Raw genomic sequence first — 15,933 nt, 5'->3', positions numbered from 1 at the left:
GGATCTGAGGCTTCTCTGACATCTTGAGGCAACAGTAGGCAGCATAAAAGCACTCTGAGGACCACAGCTGGGTGGAAGGACTCCTCTCAGGACCTGGGTCCAATCTGTAGCCTCATCATCTCAGTCCCTTGCTAGTGTTACAAGACAGTATGGAAGCTGTATGTGAGCTCTGACATATGTACCTAAAGAAACAGAAGCAAAGACCAAAGAGGTCTCTAGCAGCCCTGGACCACAAACTGCAGGAGGCGTGGTCTGCACGGAGTGGCTGCCAGTTGGCAAGTTCAGCAGAATCTGATTGGGCTGTAAAGTCCAAAATGGAGAGGAGTTAAGGGACTTCTGCCAGGTGAGCCACAGGTGAGCCTCCGGGAAAGTGCACCCAGTGTTACTGTCTGAATGTCCCCACCAAAGCTCACAGTGATATTTAATCTCAACACAAGGTGAGCCACAGGTGAGCCTCCGGGAAAGTGCACCCAGTGTTACTGTCTGAATGTCCCCACCAAAGCTCACAGTGATATTTAACCTCCACACAAGGTGAGCCACAGGTGAGCCTCCGGGAAAGTGCACCCAATGTTACTGTCTGAATGTCCCCACCCAAGCTCACAGTGATATTTAATCTCCACACAAGGCAGTAAGAGGATGGAATTTGCCTTTAATCCCAGCACTTGGGAGGCAGAGGCAGGCGGATCTCTGTGAGTTCGAGACCAGCCTGGTGTACAAGAGCTAGTTCCGGGACAGGCTCCAAAACCACAGAGAAACCCTGTCTCGAAAAACAAAAACAAAACAAAACAACAACAACAAAAAAGAGGATGGAATTTAACTGGGTGGTAGCAAACATCAAAGGAAGCTACAAGATTGAGGCTCTGATCCATAAGGACAGTGGTTTTATAAAAAGAGCAGAGACACCTGGGCTAGGAAGCCCACTTTGCTGTGGATGATGGTGCAGTAGGCTTTGCCAGATGCCAACGCCATGCTCTTCCACTTCTAAAACTGTGAGCAAACCAGTTTTAAGTCTTCTTTCTTAATTATCTGTCTATGATGTTTCTAGCAACAGAAAATGATCTAAGACATCAAACATTTGCTTAGAAGCCCCACCCCTACATGATAACCATCCCTTTTTTGCTATCACTTTTGTTTCCAGACAGCTGCGTTTTCAGTGTTAGCTTTTTTCTCTTTATGACTTTTCAATAATTTTTCACAATTTTTTATGACTTCCACCTGATCTTCTGAGGGTACTGCCTTTATCTTATAGTTGAAGAAATACAAGAAGAGGTATCAAAATGAGGCAGAGGGAGTGACTTTGTATCTGCACTTGAAGGATTATTGCAAGAGTCATCATCAACCACAAACAACCAGAAACTGGAAAATGTATGACATTCTTGTTTTATACACTGGGTAGGGCATATCCTCAAGGGGGACCAAAGCCCCAGCACAGAGGCTGTATGATGAGATTAAGGTTGGGAGGGTCAGGCTGCAGACAGTGGGATACATTTCTGGAGAGGAATTGCTCACAGAGTTAAGAGACCCTGGTGATCAGCACAGTTGCAGGTCAAGAGGTCTTGGGATCTGGCGCCACACCTCTGTATGCAGAAAGAGAATCTGCATAGGATGAGGAGAGTAGGGACAAGAAAGCCACAGTGGGCTGAACCATCCAATTCCTTATGCTCTAAAAGGCTCATTTAGTTTTGCTTTCCTATCCAGAGCGGGGACATTACACACATAACAGGGCACTGCCATATAGTGGAACTGCCTGCTTTAAACTAAAGGCCCCTTTTCAGACTAAACTTTGCAGGACAATGTTAAAACCAAGCCTCAGAAGACCCCAAGTGACCTAAGCAACATGACTGTGCTGAAACAAACTCACACATATCAAATGAGCAACACAAATCTAACATCTCACAGCATAAAACTAGCACTTTCTGTATCTAATAGTAACCATTAGACAAAGAAGTAGGAAAGTGTGACCCAAGATGAGAGTGAACATTAATAAAAAAAAGAAACAAATAGAGAAATAATAAGTATGAGAAGCATGGTCATGAAAATAACTCATATAAAATATGTTACTCTCGGTAAAAATGAGAAAAAAACTAAACACAAATACAGAAGATATAAAAGATACAAATAAAACTTGGACAGATAAAACCTCAAGGAATCTACCCTCACCCCCACATGCTAATCATGAGCTCAGAAAGGCTGCAAGACAAAAAAATCCATAATGAAAGACACACATGGTGTGGATGTTAAAACTATAAAACATCACTAACAAGACAAACAAAACAAAACAAACAATACTCTGACTTATATTTTGAGACAGAGTCTCGTGCAGTTCTGGATAGCTTCAAACTCACTATGTAGCTGAAGATGACCCCTATTTCCCGAGGGTAGAAATTACAGGTGTGTACCACCATGACCATGTTTATGTAGTCCTGGACATCAAACTCAGGGCTTATCCATGCTAGGCAATCAAGCGTTCTCCCAACAGAGCTACATCTTGAGTCCCCCAGGTTGGAGACCTTTAAGTAAATGGAAAGTCCTTCTCAGTTCATGGATCTGAAAATATTACTGCTATGACAATACTTCTCGAACCGATCTATACACTCAATGTAATCCCTATGAAGGGCCAGTGGGCTTTTCTCTCATTTGTTTAATATATTGATAAAACTGATCTAAAATTCATATAAAAATGTGGGGAACCAGAGTAGCAAAAACAATTTGGAAGACTCATTGGCATTTCAAAAATTACTACATAGCAGTGGTAATCAAGACAGTGTGTTTCTGGCAGATGGCCAGCCATACAGAGCAATGGAAAAGAATTAAAAACCCAGAAAGAGGCAGGAGAGATGGCTCAGCAATTCAGACCTCTTGCTGCTCTTCCACAAGACCTGAATTCAGTTCCTGCACCCATTTGGTCTGCTCACGACTGCCTGTCAGTCTAGCTGCAGGGAATCAACTTCTTCTTAGTCTCCAAGGGCATCCCACACACAAGTGAAATAAACACACACACACACACACACACACACACACACACACACAATAATCAAGAATTCAAAATGAAACTCATAATTTATGGTCAGTTGTCTTCTTTTGACAAGGAAGCAGAAGTGATATAGTGGGGAATTAGTTCTCTTTAAAATATAAACATGAATAGTCACATACAAAAGATGTGGTAGTCTCATACTAAATTAAAACAAACAAAGAAATAAACAAACAAACAAAAAATCCTCTGGGGCTGGAGAGATGGCTCAGCGGCCAAGAGCTCTTGCAGAGGACTTGGGTTCAATTCCCAGCACCCACAACCATCTGTAACTCCAGTTCCAGGGCATCTGACACCTTTACACCAATGCACATGAAATAAATTTAAATAAATTAAAAAAATTAACCCCGAATGGATCACAGACCTATGGAGCTTTCAGAAAAAAAATGGGTAAAATCCCTGCCATGTTAGGCAATAGGTCTTAGGTATGATGTCAAACACAAGGCAACAAAGCAGACTTTACCAAAGCACAAACCTTTGTCCATCAAAAAATGCCATCAGAAAAAGTGACAAAAACCAAACCAAACCAAACCAAAAAAACAAAACCCAAAACCAAACCCCTTGCAGAACAGAAAAAAGACATTTGCAAATGTGTATAGTTTACAAGGAATTAAAATCAAGAACATCATAGAGAACTTTCATGACAAGAATAAGTTTATTCTAATTTAGAAGTGGGCAAAGGAGGGCTGGAGAGACGGTTAAATGATGCTCTTCTAGGACTCAAGTTCAGCCCTAGCACCCACATCAGGTGGCTCCCAGCCACCTGTAACTCCGGTTCCAGGAAATCTGACACCCTCTTTTGGTCCCTGTGGAGAACCATGAATATATGTGGAGATACAGACACACATAAATAAAAATAAATCTTAAAAAATTGGGTAAAAGGTCTGAGTAGACATTTCTCTAGAGAAAAATGACCAATGAGCATCAGGCAAAATGATGTACCATCAAGAAGGAAAGTCAAATCTCACACAGTAAATGCCATTCCCCACACAGCATGGCAACTGCAACCAAGCAATAACAAGTATTGGAGAAAAAGTGGAGAACTGGAGACCTCAGGTGTTGCTGGCAGGACCACCTTCTTAAAGATGTTCAGCAATTCCTTAAGAAGTTGGCATACAAACCCACAACAACTCAACTCCAATGCTCAATTTACTCAGAACAACAACAACAAAGCCCATGAATATTTATAGCAGCATTATTTATAAAAGATCAAATGTAGAAGCAAAGCAAATGTCCATCAGTTGATAAAGAACTAAAAAATGTGATATCTACACTGTAGGATATTATTTAACTATAAAATAAGAGAAAGGAAGTGCATTAGGTCACAACATGGATAAAACTTGAAAACATTAAGTAAAACAATCCAGACATGAAAGGACACAAAGGTATGATTTCCACTCATGCAAAATATCTAGAACAGATGTATTTATTTATTTATTTATTTATTTATTATGTATACTGTGTTCTGCCTGCATGAATGTCTGTATACCAGAAGAGGCAACCAGGTCTCATTACAGATGGTTGTGAGCCATCACATCATGTGGTTGCTGGGAATTGAACTCAGGACCTCTGGAAGAGCAGTCAGTGCTCTTAACCTTTAAGCCACCTCTTTAGCCCTAGAACAGACTTAAAAAAGAAAACTATATGTACTGTAATTTAATAGGGCCAACTAGTTCCTGGTGATTGGTAATGAAGGGCTGGCGAGGGAGAGGCAGAAACATGTGAAAGGAGAGAAACCACAGAGTGCTGAGACCATCCTGCACATCTGAACAGCTCCTTCTCTGGGGGTACAAGTGCAAGTCGGAAAGTTTCAGGACACAGCTCTGTCACAGAAAGGACACTCACTCCAGGTGTCGCACTATGGCCGGCATTTAATTTGGGTCACTGGAATGGCAGTGGCCCCCTGCAGTGACCAGCTGCACGGCTGAGCAACTCACTCCACAGGGACAGTCTCCATCTTCCTACCAGACAACACGAAACCGCAGATCTAAGAGTGACCTTTGTATACTGTGTACTACTGACTTGGGTCAACATGGCAAGCATCACTTTAATCTACTCATCCAGTACTGCCCTGTGTAAGAAAGCTGCTTCGTCAGAGTGCACTGTTCCCTGGGAAAAGTAATAGTTCAGACCAGAGTCGAGTGTCTGGAGAAAATCAACTAATCTACTGATGGCAAAAACCTGAAAAATGTCCTTGAACTTTCACAGGTGCAAGCCCAGAAATCTGAAGCTCCCAGAAGACTCTAAAATCTGTTCTCAATCCCCTCCCCTCCCACTCCAGCTGTGTCACATGAGACAGGTCTGCATGTGCTCTACTAACAGCATATAGCCGAAGGACAGTGCAGATCATATTCAATTTGTCCACATGCAATTGGTTACATTTAACCTAATTAGACTGGATAACCAAAGCAGGTATTTGTACGTTGCCAATGTTTTTATTCTATGTAACTAACTGGTCAGCTACATTTCCTAGGAACTAAGCTGAGGAAGTTCTTAGGTCATAAAAATCATGGACTGTATTTCTTCACATCATGCATAGAGTGTTCAAGTTCTGAGCAATCAAAACACAAGCATTGCTGAATACGCTGCAGACTTCACCATTTGACTGCCCTGGCACCTAAGCTGCCCAGGGGGAGGGCTGTCAGCATTCAGCTTCTCATCTACAAACCTGAGCTGTAATACGGAGTGCCCGTATTCTTATCTAATACCCATCCACAAAGCACACCGCTAGGCAGTTAGACCATTTAGGATTCTGATTTCACTCCTGTGAGCTGGTCACTTTTAGGGCATTTAGGAAAAAGATAGTAATAATGATAAAGATTCCAGTTGAAGGAGTGTTTATTGTACTTGGCAGAGTGATGAGATCTGACCTGTAAATCCCAGCTAACAAAGAAACCACAGAAACAGTCCCCAGCAGCCTGCTACTGAGAAGTGTTGATGTGGCCCTAAGAATGTCCGTGTTCAAAGGCAAAAAGGCAGGTCCCACCCAGAGTGGCAAGTGCTCTTTCTAGTAATATACCCGAGTTCCAGCCATGCTTTCAGACGGCTCCACACTTTCTTACACTATAAAAACTGTGATTTAGAACTGCAGCATTGAGAATGAAGCCTGGGGCTGGATCCAGAAAGGGTGTTCTAGGGCTCCTGTGGGGGGATGAAGAGCCCAGGCTCTGACACCTTAGGACACACGAGTTCTCTATGCCTCAGTGTGCTCACATGTACAATGAAGGAACACTAGCACTTCCCCCATTCAAGCACATGGAATGCTGGGCACAGTGCTTGCCCAAGAGCTAATAAGCAGTCAACAAAAGTTGGCCATTATTATTAACCATGAAAAGGGAGAGGAAACTGAAAATGATGTTTTCTAAAACTCAGATCAGAAGAGGCACCCAGCAAGCATCCCAGGAGCAGGGAAGCTGCCTCCAGAGACCCAGATACAAAGGAGCACAAAGGGCACACAGACCCATTGTCCTTACTACTCGGGAAGTAGAGTCAAGAAGATGCAAAGTTCAAGGTCAGCTCAGGAACCTTAGCAAGGCCCTGTCTGAAAATGAGCATAGAGTGCTGAGGACACAGCTCAGTGGTAGAGTGTGGGCTTAGCAAGTGCAAGGACCTGGTTTCCATCCCCAGCATCAAAAAACAGCGTAGGAAGGACAGGTTCTTTAGCTAAAAACTGTGATCAGTTCTTCATTAACCATCACCTTCAAGATCCATATTTCAATAGATTGATGTACATATGAATACAGATAAGTATAAAACAATCTTCACAAAGTCAGTAAGATGGGGTTGGCTGGTAGGATATGCAGGAGGCTGAGTTCAGTCCCTAGCCTGGTATAAAACAATGCTAGCTTCAAGGTTATCCTTGGCTATATATATTAACTTTGAGGCCAGCTTGGACTACACGAGACCCTGTCTCAGAAAGAACAGCAACAACAAAATTCATAAAATGGGGCCTAGGAAAGGAAACATACACATACACACACAGCATAAAATGGATTCTAAACACATGGTATGATGTTTATTTAAATATGTGGTAAATATTCAACTCAATAGCTGTGAATAAAATTTAAGGGGTGGGTTTACAGGCAAATAGAAAGTCTATCTCTCAGAGCAAAGGGGATAATATTGTGATAGTCTGGATGTAACTGACCCCCATAATCTCATAGGGAGTGGCACTATTAGGAGGTGTAGCTTTGGTCTTGTTGAAGGAAGTGTGTCAGCGTGGGGGCAGGCTATGAGGTTCCCTATGCTCAGGATATCACCCGGTATCTCAGTCAACTTCCTGTAGCCCGCAAGATGTAGGTTTCTCAGCTCCTTTTCCAGCACCATGTCTACCTACACGTTGCCATGCTCCCCACCATGATAATAATGGACTGAACCTCTGAAACTGCAGGCCACCCAAATTATAAGTTTTCCTTTATAAGAGTTGCCATACTCATGTTGTCTCTTGAAAGCAACAGAATGGTTGTGAGTTGTCATGTGGGTGCTGGGAATTGAACTCAGGAGCTCTGGAAGAGCAGTCAGTGCTCTTAACCTTTGAGCCATCTTTCCAGTCCATGCAACAGAAACCCTAAGACAAATTTAGCAAGTACCAGAGAATATTTTAGTAAATAAATATTTCAGTGGGTATTTTCCTACCCAAGAACAGGTAATTTAGGTTGGATTTAAGATTAGAATTAAAGTTCTGTCTTTGCACACCCTTGCCACAGGCCTATGATCCCGCCCCTCTGTCTTTAAACACTCTTGCAATGGCCTAGAAGCCAGTCCCTCTGTCTTTGCACACCCTTGCACAGGCCTGGAAGCTGAGACTAATTTTCCTTACGCAGAAGAATGATGTATGCTAATAACAACAGAAAAGGAAAAAAGAATACAGGAGACACAGTGTCCATGCAGGTTTAAATCACTTTAAACTCCAAACACAGTCCCAAACTTGGACTTCTTAAATGCAATTAATGGGTGAGGAAACCTCGAAAGGTTCAGCTGAAGATTTAGAAGTACTATGATAGATGTTTGAAGCACACAAAAATGTCACTATTACACACTTTTCTTCCTTCCTTCCTTCCTTCCTTCCTTCCTTCCTTCCTTCCTTCCTTCCTTCCTTCCTTTTTTTGTTATTCAAGACAGGGTTTCTCTGTAGCTTTTTGGAGCCTGTCCTGGAACTCGCTCTGTAGACTAGGCTGGCCTTAAACTCACAGAGACTCACCTGCCTCTGCATCCAGAGTGCTGGATTAAAGGCATGCATCACCACTGCCTGACTATTACGGTTTTATTTTGTTTTGTTTTGTTGTTTTTGTTTTTGTTTTTCGAGACAGGGTTTCTCTGTGGTTTTGGAGCCTGTCCTGGAACTAGCTCTTGTAGACCAGGCTGGTCTCGAACTCACAGAGATCCGCCTGCCTCTGCCTCCCAAGTGCTGGGATTAAAGGCGTGCGCCACCACCGCCCGGCTTATTACGGGGTTTTTTAATGATCTTCTCTGCCTTTCTTTTTCTGGGTATTTCTCATTGTGTCCCCAGTCCTTCATGGTAGTTCTAGGACATTTCAGCAATAGAAATGGCCTTTTAATGTCACTTACAGAACAAAGTTTGAGAGGGGTAGGGAGAGCCACCTCCACCTAAAACTCAACCCTAAATCTCCCTGAAAATAGTGCTTTCTTATTTTTGATAATTAATCCCATTTATAAATACATTTATTATGTAATTGTATCAGACAGGCAAGATGGTTCAGTGGGCAGAGGTGCTTGCCTAAAAGCCTGATAACCCGAGTTCAATCCCCAGAACCTAGATGACAGAAGAGGAGAACCAACTCCAGAAAGTTGTGTGTGAATGTGGGTGCACTCATGTGTGCATAAAACTGTAATGAAAATGTATGTATGTATACAGGAATGAAACTGACTTGTGTAAAGTTACTAAGATAGAAATAAGAAAAAGGAGTGTTCTACAACTCCACCATCATAAACAATTTTTTTTATTAATTAATTTATTTAATTATTAAAGATTTCTGCCTGTTCCCCGCCACCGCCTCCCATTCCCTCCCCCTCCCCCAATCAAGTCTTCCTTCCTCCTCAGCCCAAAGAGCAAGCAGGTTTCTCTGCCCTGTGGGAGGTCCAAGGACCACCCACCTCCATCCAGGTCTATTAAGGTGAGCATCCAAATTACCTGGGCTCCCACAAAGCCATTACGTGCAATAGGATCAAGAACCCATTGCCATTGTTCTTCAGTTCTCAGTAGTCCTCATTGTCCGTTATGTTCAGCGAGACCGGTTTTCTCCCATGCTTTTTCAGTCCCCGGCCAGCTGGCCTTGGTGAGTTCCCGATAGAACATCCCCATTGCCTCAGTGTGTGGGTGCACCCCTCGCAGTCCTGAGTTCCTTGCTCGTGCTCACTCTCCTTCTGCTCCTCCTTTGGATCGTGAGACTTCAGTCCAGTGCTCCAATGTTGGTCTCTGTCTCTGTCTTCTTTCATCGCCTGATGAAGGTTAATATTCAGGGGGATGCTTATATGTTTTTCTTTGGGTTCACCTTCTTATTTAGCTTCTCTAGAATCACGAATTATAGTCTCAATGTCCTTTATTTATGGCTAGAAACCAAATATGAGTGAGTACATCCCATGTTCCTCTTTTTGGGTCTGGCTTACCTCACTCAGGATAGTGTTTTCAATTTCCGTCCATTTGTATGCAAAATTCAAGAAGTCATTGTTTTTTACTGCTGAGTAGTACTCTAATACGTATATATTCCATACTTTCTTCATCCATTCTTCCATTGAAGGACATCTAGGTTGTTTCCAGGTTCTGGCTATTACAAACAATGCTGCTATGAACATAGTTGAGCATATACTTTTGTTGTATGTTTGGGCATCTCTTGGGTATATTCCCAATAGTGGTATTGCTGGGTCGAGAGGTAGGTTGAACCCGACTTTCCTGAGAAACCGCCACACTGCTTTCCAAAGTGGTTGCACAAGTTTGCATTCCCACCAGCAATGGATGAGAGTGCCCCTTTCTCCACAACCTCTCCAGCAGAGGCTATCATTGGTGTTTTTGATTTTAGCCATTCTGACAGGTGTAAGATGGTATCTTAATGTTGTCTTGATTTGCATTTCCCTGATTGCTAAGGAAGTTGAGCACGATCTTAAGTGTCTTTTGGCCATTTGAACTTCTTCTGTTGAAAAGTCTCTGTTCAGCTCAGTGCCCCATTTTATAATTGGATTGATTAACCTTTTACGGTCTAATTTCTTGAGTTCTTTGTATATTTTGGATATCAGACCTTTGTCAGTTGCGGGGTTGGTGAAGATCTTCTCCCAGTCAGTGGGTTGCCTTTCTGTCTTAGTGACAGTGTCCTTTGCTTTACAGAAGCTTCTCAATCTCAGGAGGTCCCATTTATTCAATGATGTCCTTAGTGTTTGTGCTGCTGGGGTTATACGTAGGAAGTGTTCTCCTGTGCCCATGTGTTGTAGAGTACTTCCCACTTTCTCTTCTATCAGGTTCAGTGTGTTTGGACTGATATTGAGGTCTTTAATCCATTTGGACTTGAGTTTTGTGCATGGTGATAGATATGGATCTATTTTCATTCTTCTACAGATTGACTTCCAGTTTTGCCAACACAATTTGTTGAAGATGCTCTCTTTTTTCCATTGTATACTTTTAGCTCCTTTATCGAAAATCAGGTGTTCATAGGTTTGTGGGCTAAATTCAGGGTCTTCTATTCTATTCCATTGGTCGACTTCTCTGTTTTTATGCCAGTACCAAGCCGTTTTCAGTACTGTAGCTCTGTAATAGAGTTTGAAGTCAGGGATGGTAATGCCTCCAGACGATCCTTTATTGTGTAAGATTGTTTTGGCTATCCTGGGTTTTTTGTTTTTCCATATAAAGTTGATTATTGTCTTCTCCAGATCTGTGAAGAATTTTGATGGGATTTTGATGGGGATTGCGTTGAATCTATAGATTGCTTTTGGTAGAATTGCCATTTTTACTATGTTGATCCTCCCAATCCAAGAGCAAGGGAGGTCCTTCCATTTTCTGGTGTCCTCTTCAATTTCTTTCTTCAAAGACTTAAAGTTCTTGCCAAATAGATCTTTCACTTCCTTGGTCAGAGTTACCCCAAGGTATTTTATGCTATTTGTGGCTATCGTGAAAGGTGATGCTTCTCTGATTTCCCTCTCTGCTTCCTTATCCTTAGTGTATAGGAAGGCAACTGATTTTTTGGAGTTGATTTTGTATCCTGCCACATTACCAAAGGTGTTTATCAGCTGTAGGAGTTCTTTGGTAGAGTTTTTGGGGTCGCTTATGTATACTATCATATCATCTGCAAATAATGAAAGCTTAACTTCTTCCTTTCCAATATGGATCCCCTTGATCCCCTTATGTTGTCTTATTGCTATTGCTAGAACTTCAAGCACTATATTGAAGAGGTATGGAGAGAGTGGACATCCTTGTCGTGTTCCTGATTTTAGTGGGATGGCTTTGAGTTTTTCTCCATTTAATTTAATGTTAGCTGTCGGCTTGCTGTAAATAGCTTTTATTATATTTAGGTATGACCCTTGTATCCCTAATCTCTCCAAGACCTTTATCATAAAGGAGTGTTGAATTTTGTCGAATGCTTTTTCAGCATCTAATGAAATGATCATATGTTTTTTTTCTTTCAGTTTATTTATATGGTTGATTACATTGATAGATTTGCGTATGTTGAACCAGCCCTGCATCTCTGGAATGAAGCCTACTTGATCATAATGGATAACTTTTCTAATGTGTTCTTGGATTCGGTTTGCCAGTACTTTATTGAGAATTTTTGCGTCGATGTTCATGAGTGAGATAGGCCTGTAATTCTCTTTCTTGGTTGGGTCTTTGTGTGGTTTTGGTATCAGGGTAACTGTAGCTTCATAAAAGGAATTTGGCAATGACTCTTCTGTTTCTATATTGTGAAATACATTAAGAAGTATAGGTATTAGCTCTTCTTGGAAGTTCTGGTAGAATTCTGCATTGAAACCATCTGGTCCTGGGCTTTTTTTGGAAGGGAGATTTTTGATAACTGTTTCTAATTCTTCGCGACTAACAGGTCTATTTAGATCGTTCACCTGGTCTTGGTTTAGGTTTGGTATATGGTACTTATCTAAAAAAGTGTCCATTTCTTTTGCATTTTCCAGTTTTGTGGCATACAGGCTTTTGTAGTAAGATCTAATGATTCTCTGAATTTCCTCTGTGTCTGTGGTTATGTCCCCCTTTTCATTTCTGATCTTATTTATTTGTGTGTTCTCTCTCTGTCGTTTAATTAGTTTGGATAGGGGTTTGTCAATCTTGTTGATTTTCTCCAAGAACCAACTTTTTGTTTCATTGATTCTTTGGACTGTTTTCTGTGTTTCTATTTTGTTGATTTCTGCCCTCAGTTTGATTATTTCCAGTCTTCTACTCCTCCTGGGTGCGTCTGCTTCTTTTTTTTCTAGAGCTTTCAGGTGTGCTGTTAAGTCCCCAATGTATGCTTTCTCCGTTTTCTTTAAGTGGGCACTTAGTGCTATGAACTTTCCTCTTAGCACTGCTTTCATCGTGTCCCATAGGTTTGAGTATGTTGTCTCTTTGTTTTCATTAAATTCAAGGAAGACTTTAATTTCTTTCTTAATTTCTTCCTTGAACCAGGTGTGGTTCAGTAGTTGACTGTTCAGTTTCCATGAGTTTGTCAGCTTTCTGGGGGTAGCATTGTTGGTGGCTTCTAACTTTAATCCGTGGTGATCTGATAAGACACAGGTGGACACTGATATTTTTTTGTATCTGTGGAGGTTTCCTTTGTTTCCAAGTATGTGGTCAATTTTCGAGAAGGTTCCATGAGCTTCAGAGAAGAAGGTGTATTCTTTCCTATTTGGGTGGAGTGTTCTATAGATGTCTGTTAAGTCCATTTGATTCATTACCTCCAACAATTCTCTTAATTCTCTATTAGTTTTCTGTCTGGTTGACCTGTCCATTGGTGAGAGAGGTGTGTTGAAGTCTCCTACTACTTGTGTGTGTGATTTGATGTCTGCCTTGAGTTTTAGCAATATTTCTTTTACATAAGTGGGTGCTTTTATATTAGGGGCATAGATATTCAGGATTGAGACTTCATCCTGCTGAATCGTTCCTGTTATGAGTATAAAGTGTCCCTGTTGATCTCTTCTGATTGATTTTAGTTTGAAGTCAGTTTTGTTAGAAATTAGTATGGCCACACCTGCTTTTTTCTTAGGACCATTTGCTTGAAAAACCTTTTCCCAACCCTTTACTCTGAGTAGATGCCTGTCTTTGTGGTTGAGATGAGTTTCTTGCAAACAGCAGACTGTTGGATCCTGTTTTCGTATCCAATCTCTTAGCCTGTGCCTTTTTATTGGTGAATTGAGACCATTAATATTAAGTGATATTAATGACCAGTGGTTGTTAACTCCGGTTATTCTTACTGCTTTTGGTAGAAGAGTTTGTGTGTCTCCCTTCTTTGAGTTGTGCTGTTGAAGGGTCGCTAGATGCCTGGGTTATTGTAGGCAGTGTTGGCAATGTTGGATTCCTTGGGTTGTGATTTTCCTTCTATTACTTTCTGTAGGGCTGGGTTTGTGGCAACGTATTGTTTAAATTTGTTCTTATCCTGGAATGTCTTGTTTTCTCCATTGATAGTGAACAATAGCTTGGCTGGGTATAGTAGTTTGGGTTTGCATCCATGGTCTCTTAGTTTCTGTAGTACCTCTATCCAGGACCTTCTGGCTTTCATGGTTTCCATAGAGAAGTCAGGTGTAAGTCTGATCGGTTTACCTTTATAAGTTACTTGGCCTTTTTCCTTTGCAGCTCTTAATATTCTTTCTTTAATCTGTATATTTTGTGTTTTGATTATTATATGGCGAGGGGACTTTTTTTTTGATCCAGTCTGTTTGGTGTTCTGTATGCTTCTTGAATATTCAAAGGAATATCTTTCTTTATGTTGGGGAAGTTTTCTTCCATAATTTTGTTAAAAATGTTTTCTGGACCTTTGAGCTGTGCCTCTTCTCCTTCTTCTATCCCTATTATTCTTAGATTTGGTCTTTTTATTGTGTCCCATATTTCCTGAATGTTTTGTGATGAGAATTTGTTGGTTTTGGTGTTTTCTTTGATCAGTCTGTTTATTTTCTCTATGTTGTCTTCAGAATCTGAGATTCTTTCTTCTATCTCTTGTATTCTATTGATTATGCTTGTTTCTGTAGTCTCTGCTCGTTGACCTATATTTGCCATATCCAGATGGTCCTCAGTTTGTGTTTTCTTCCTTGCTTCCATTTCAGTTTTCAATTCTTGGACTGTTTCCATTACCTATTTGATCGTTTTTTCTTGGCTTCCCAGGGTATCATTTACGTATTTACTCATTTCTTCAAACTTTTTGTTATACTTCTCATCCATTTCTATGAGGGCGTTTTTTACATGTTGTTTAAGGGACTCTATTGCTTTCAAAAAGTCAGTTTTTTCCTCTTCTCCTGTGTTAGGGTGTTCAAGTCCTTGTGTTGTAAGATCATTGGGTTCTGGTGTTTTCATGTTGTTTTTCAGATTGTTGGGTGAATTCTTGCCTTGGCGTCTGCCCATCTCCTCTTACCGATGCTATATATTGGGTTTGATTTAATTGTAGCGGGGCAATCTGCTCTCAGTGCAGGCTTCACTGTTTCTTGCCCGCACTATCCTGCATCCAGTGCCTCCACCGCCCGGGCCTGCCTGCCGGTGCCTCCGCCGCCCGGAACTGTCTGTGCGCCGGTGCTTCTGCCGCCTAGGCCTGCCTGCCGGTGCCTCCGCCACCTGGGCCTGCCTGCGCGTCGGTGCTTCCGCCGCCTAGGCCTGCCTGCCGGTGCCTCCGCCACCCGGGCCTGCCTGCACGCTGGTGCCTCCGCCGCCCGGGCCTGCCTGCGCGCTGGTGCTTCCGCCGCCTAGGCCTGCCTGGCGGTGCCTCCGCCACCCGGGCCTGCCTGCCGGTGCCTCCGCCTCCCGGGCCTGCCTGCGCGCCGGTGCTTCCGCCGCCTAGGCCTGCCTGCCGATGCCTCCGCCACCCGGGCCTGCCTGCGCGCAGGTGCCTATGCCGCCCATAAACAATTTTTTAGCACTGCTGTTTTCCATTCTGTCTCCCAAGCCCCAATATTGGTTATTATGATGATCAAGCAAAACATCTCTGATAGCTGGTGAATGAATTTTCAGTACTGCTGGGTTTGTTAGATGCATTTGTAATTCCAGCACTTGGGAGGTAGAGGCAGGGAGATCTATGTGATTTAAAGTTCAGCCTGCTTAACATTGCAAGTCCTAGGTTTGCCAGGACTACATAGTGAGATCCTGACTCAACAAAAAGTAAATGCAGGCTGGCAAGATGGTTCAGCAGGTAGAGGCACCTTCCACCAAGCATGATAACCTGAGGTCAATCCCAGGGTCCATGTGGTTGAAAGAGGGAACCAAAGCTGGAAAGCTGTCCTGGCTCATTTATTGGTGGATATTTAAGTCCCTGTTTTTTTTTTTTTTTTTTTTTTTTTTTTGCTTTTTCGAGACAGGGTTTCTCTGTGGTTTTGGAGCCTGTCCTGGAACTAGCTCTTGTAGACCAGGCTGGTCTCGAACTCACAGAGATCTGCCTGCCTCTGCCTCCCAAGTGCTGGGATTAAAGGCGTGCGCCACCACCGCCCAGCTCTAAGTCCCTGTTCTTAATCTGCCGCCACCACTTTGTGTAAGAGTTCTTCCCTCAGGCTCTGACTTCATACATGTCTCTAGGCCATGTGGTATCTGATTATAGATCGACATACAGTTGTTCTATATTAATTATGATTCACAAAGTGAATTAGAGAAGGACATCCCAAATAAAAATAATTTGATATGTTTATATAAGAGGCCTCGGGAAGTTCAGTACATGAGTTCCAGACCACAGAGTGAAACATATTTTCACCAATCCAAAGTAGAATGCAGGATAATGAGC

The 15,933-nt window shown here is 42.2% G+C and overlaps 1 protein-coding gene across 1 annotated transcript in view; it reads right to left on the bottom strand.

Moving 5' to 3' along the window:
- Thada (THADA armadillo repeat containing) overlaps window positions 1-15,933 on the bottom strand; it is a 317,002-nt gene that overhangs the window by 63,668 nt on the left and 237,401 nt on the right. The gene's annotated exons all lie outside the window — the stretch shown is intronic.

This window comes from Chionomys nivalis, chromosome 1 (genome assembly GCF_950005125.1).
Source record: "Chionomys nivalis chromosome 1, mChiNiv1.1, whole genome shotgun sequence".
NCBI lineage: Eukaryota > Metazoa > Chordata > Mammalia > Rodentia > Cricetidae > Chionomys > Chionomys nivalis.
The sequence above is the reverse complement of the archived record's forward strand: the minus strand, read 5'-3'. Positions and strand labels throughout refer to the sequence as shown.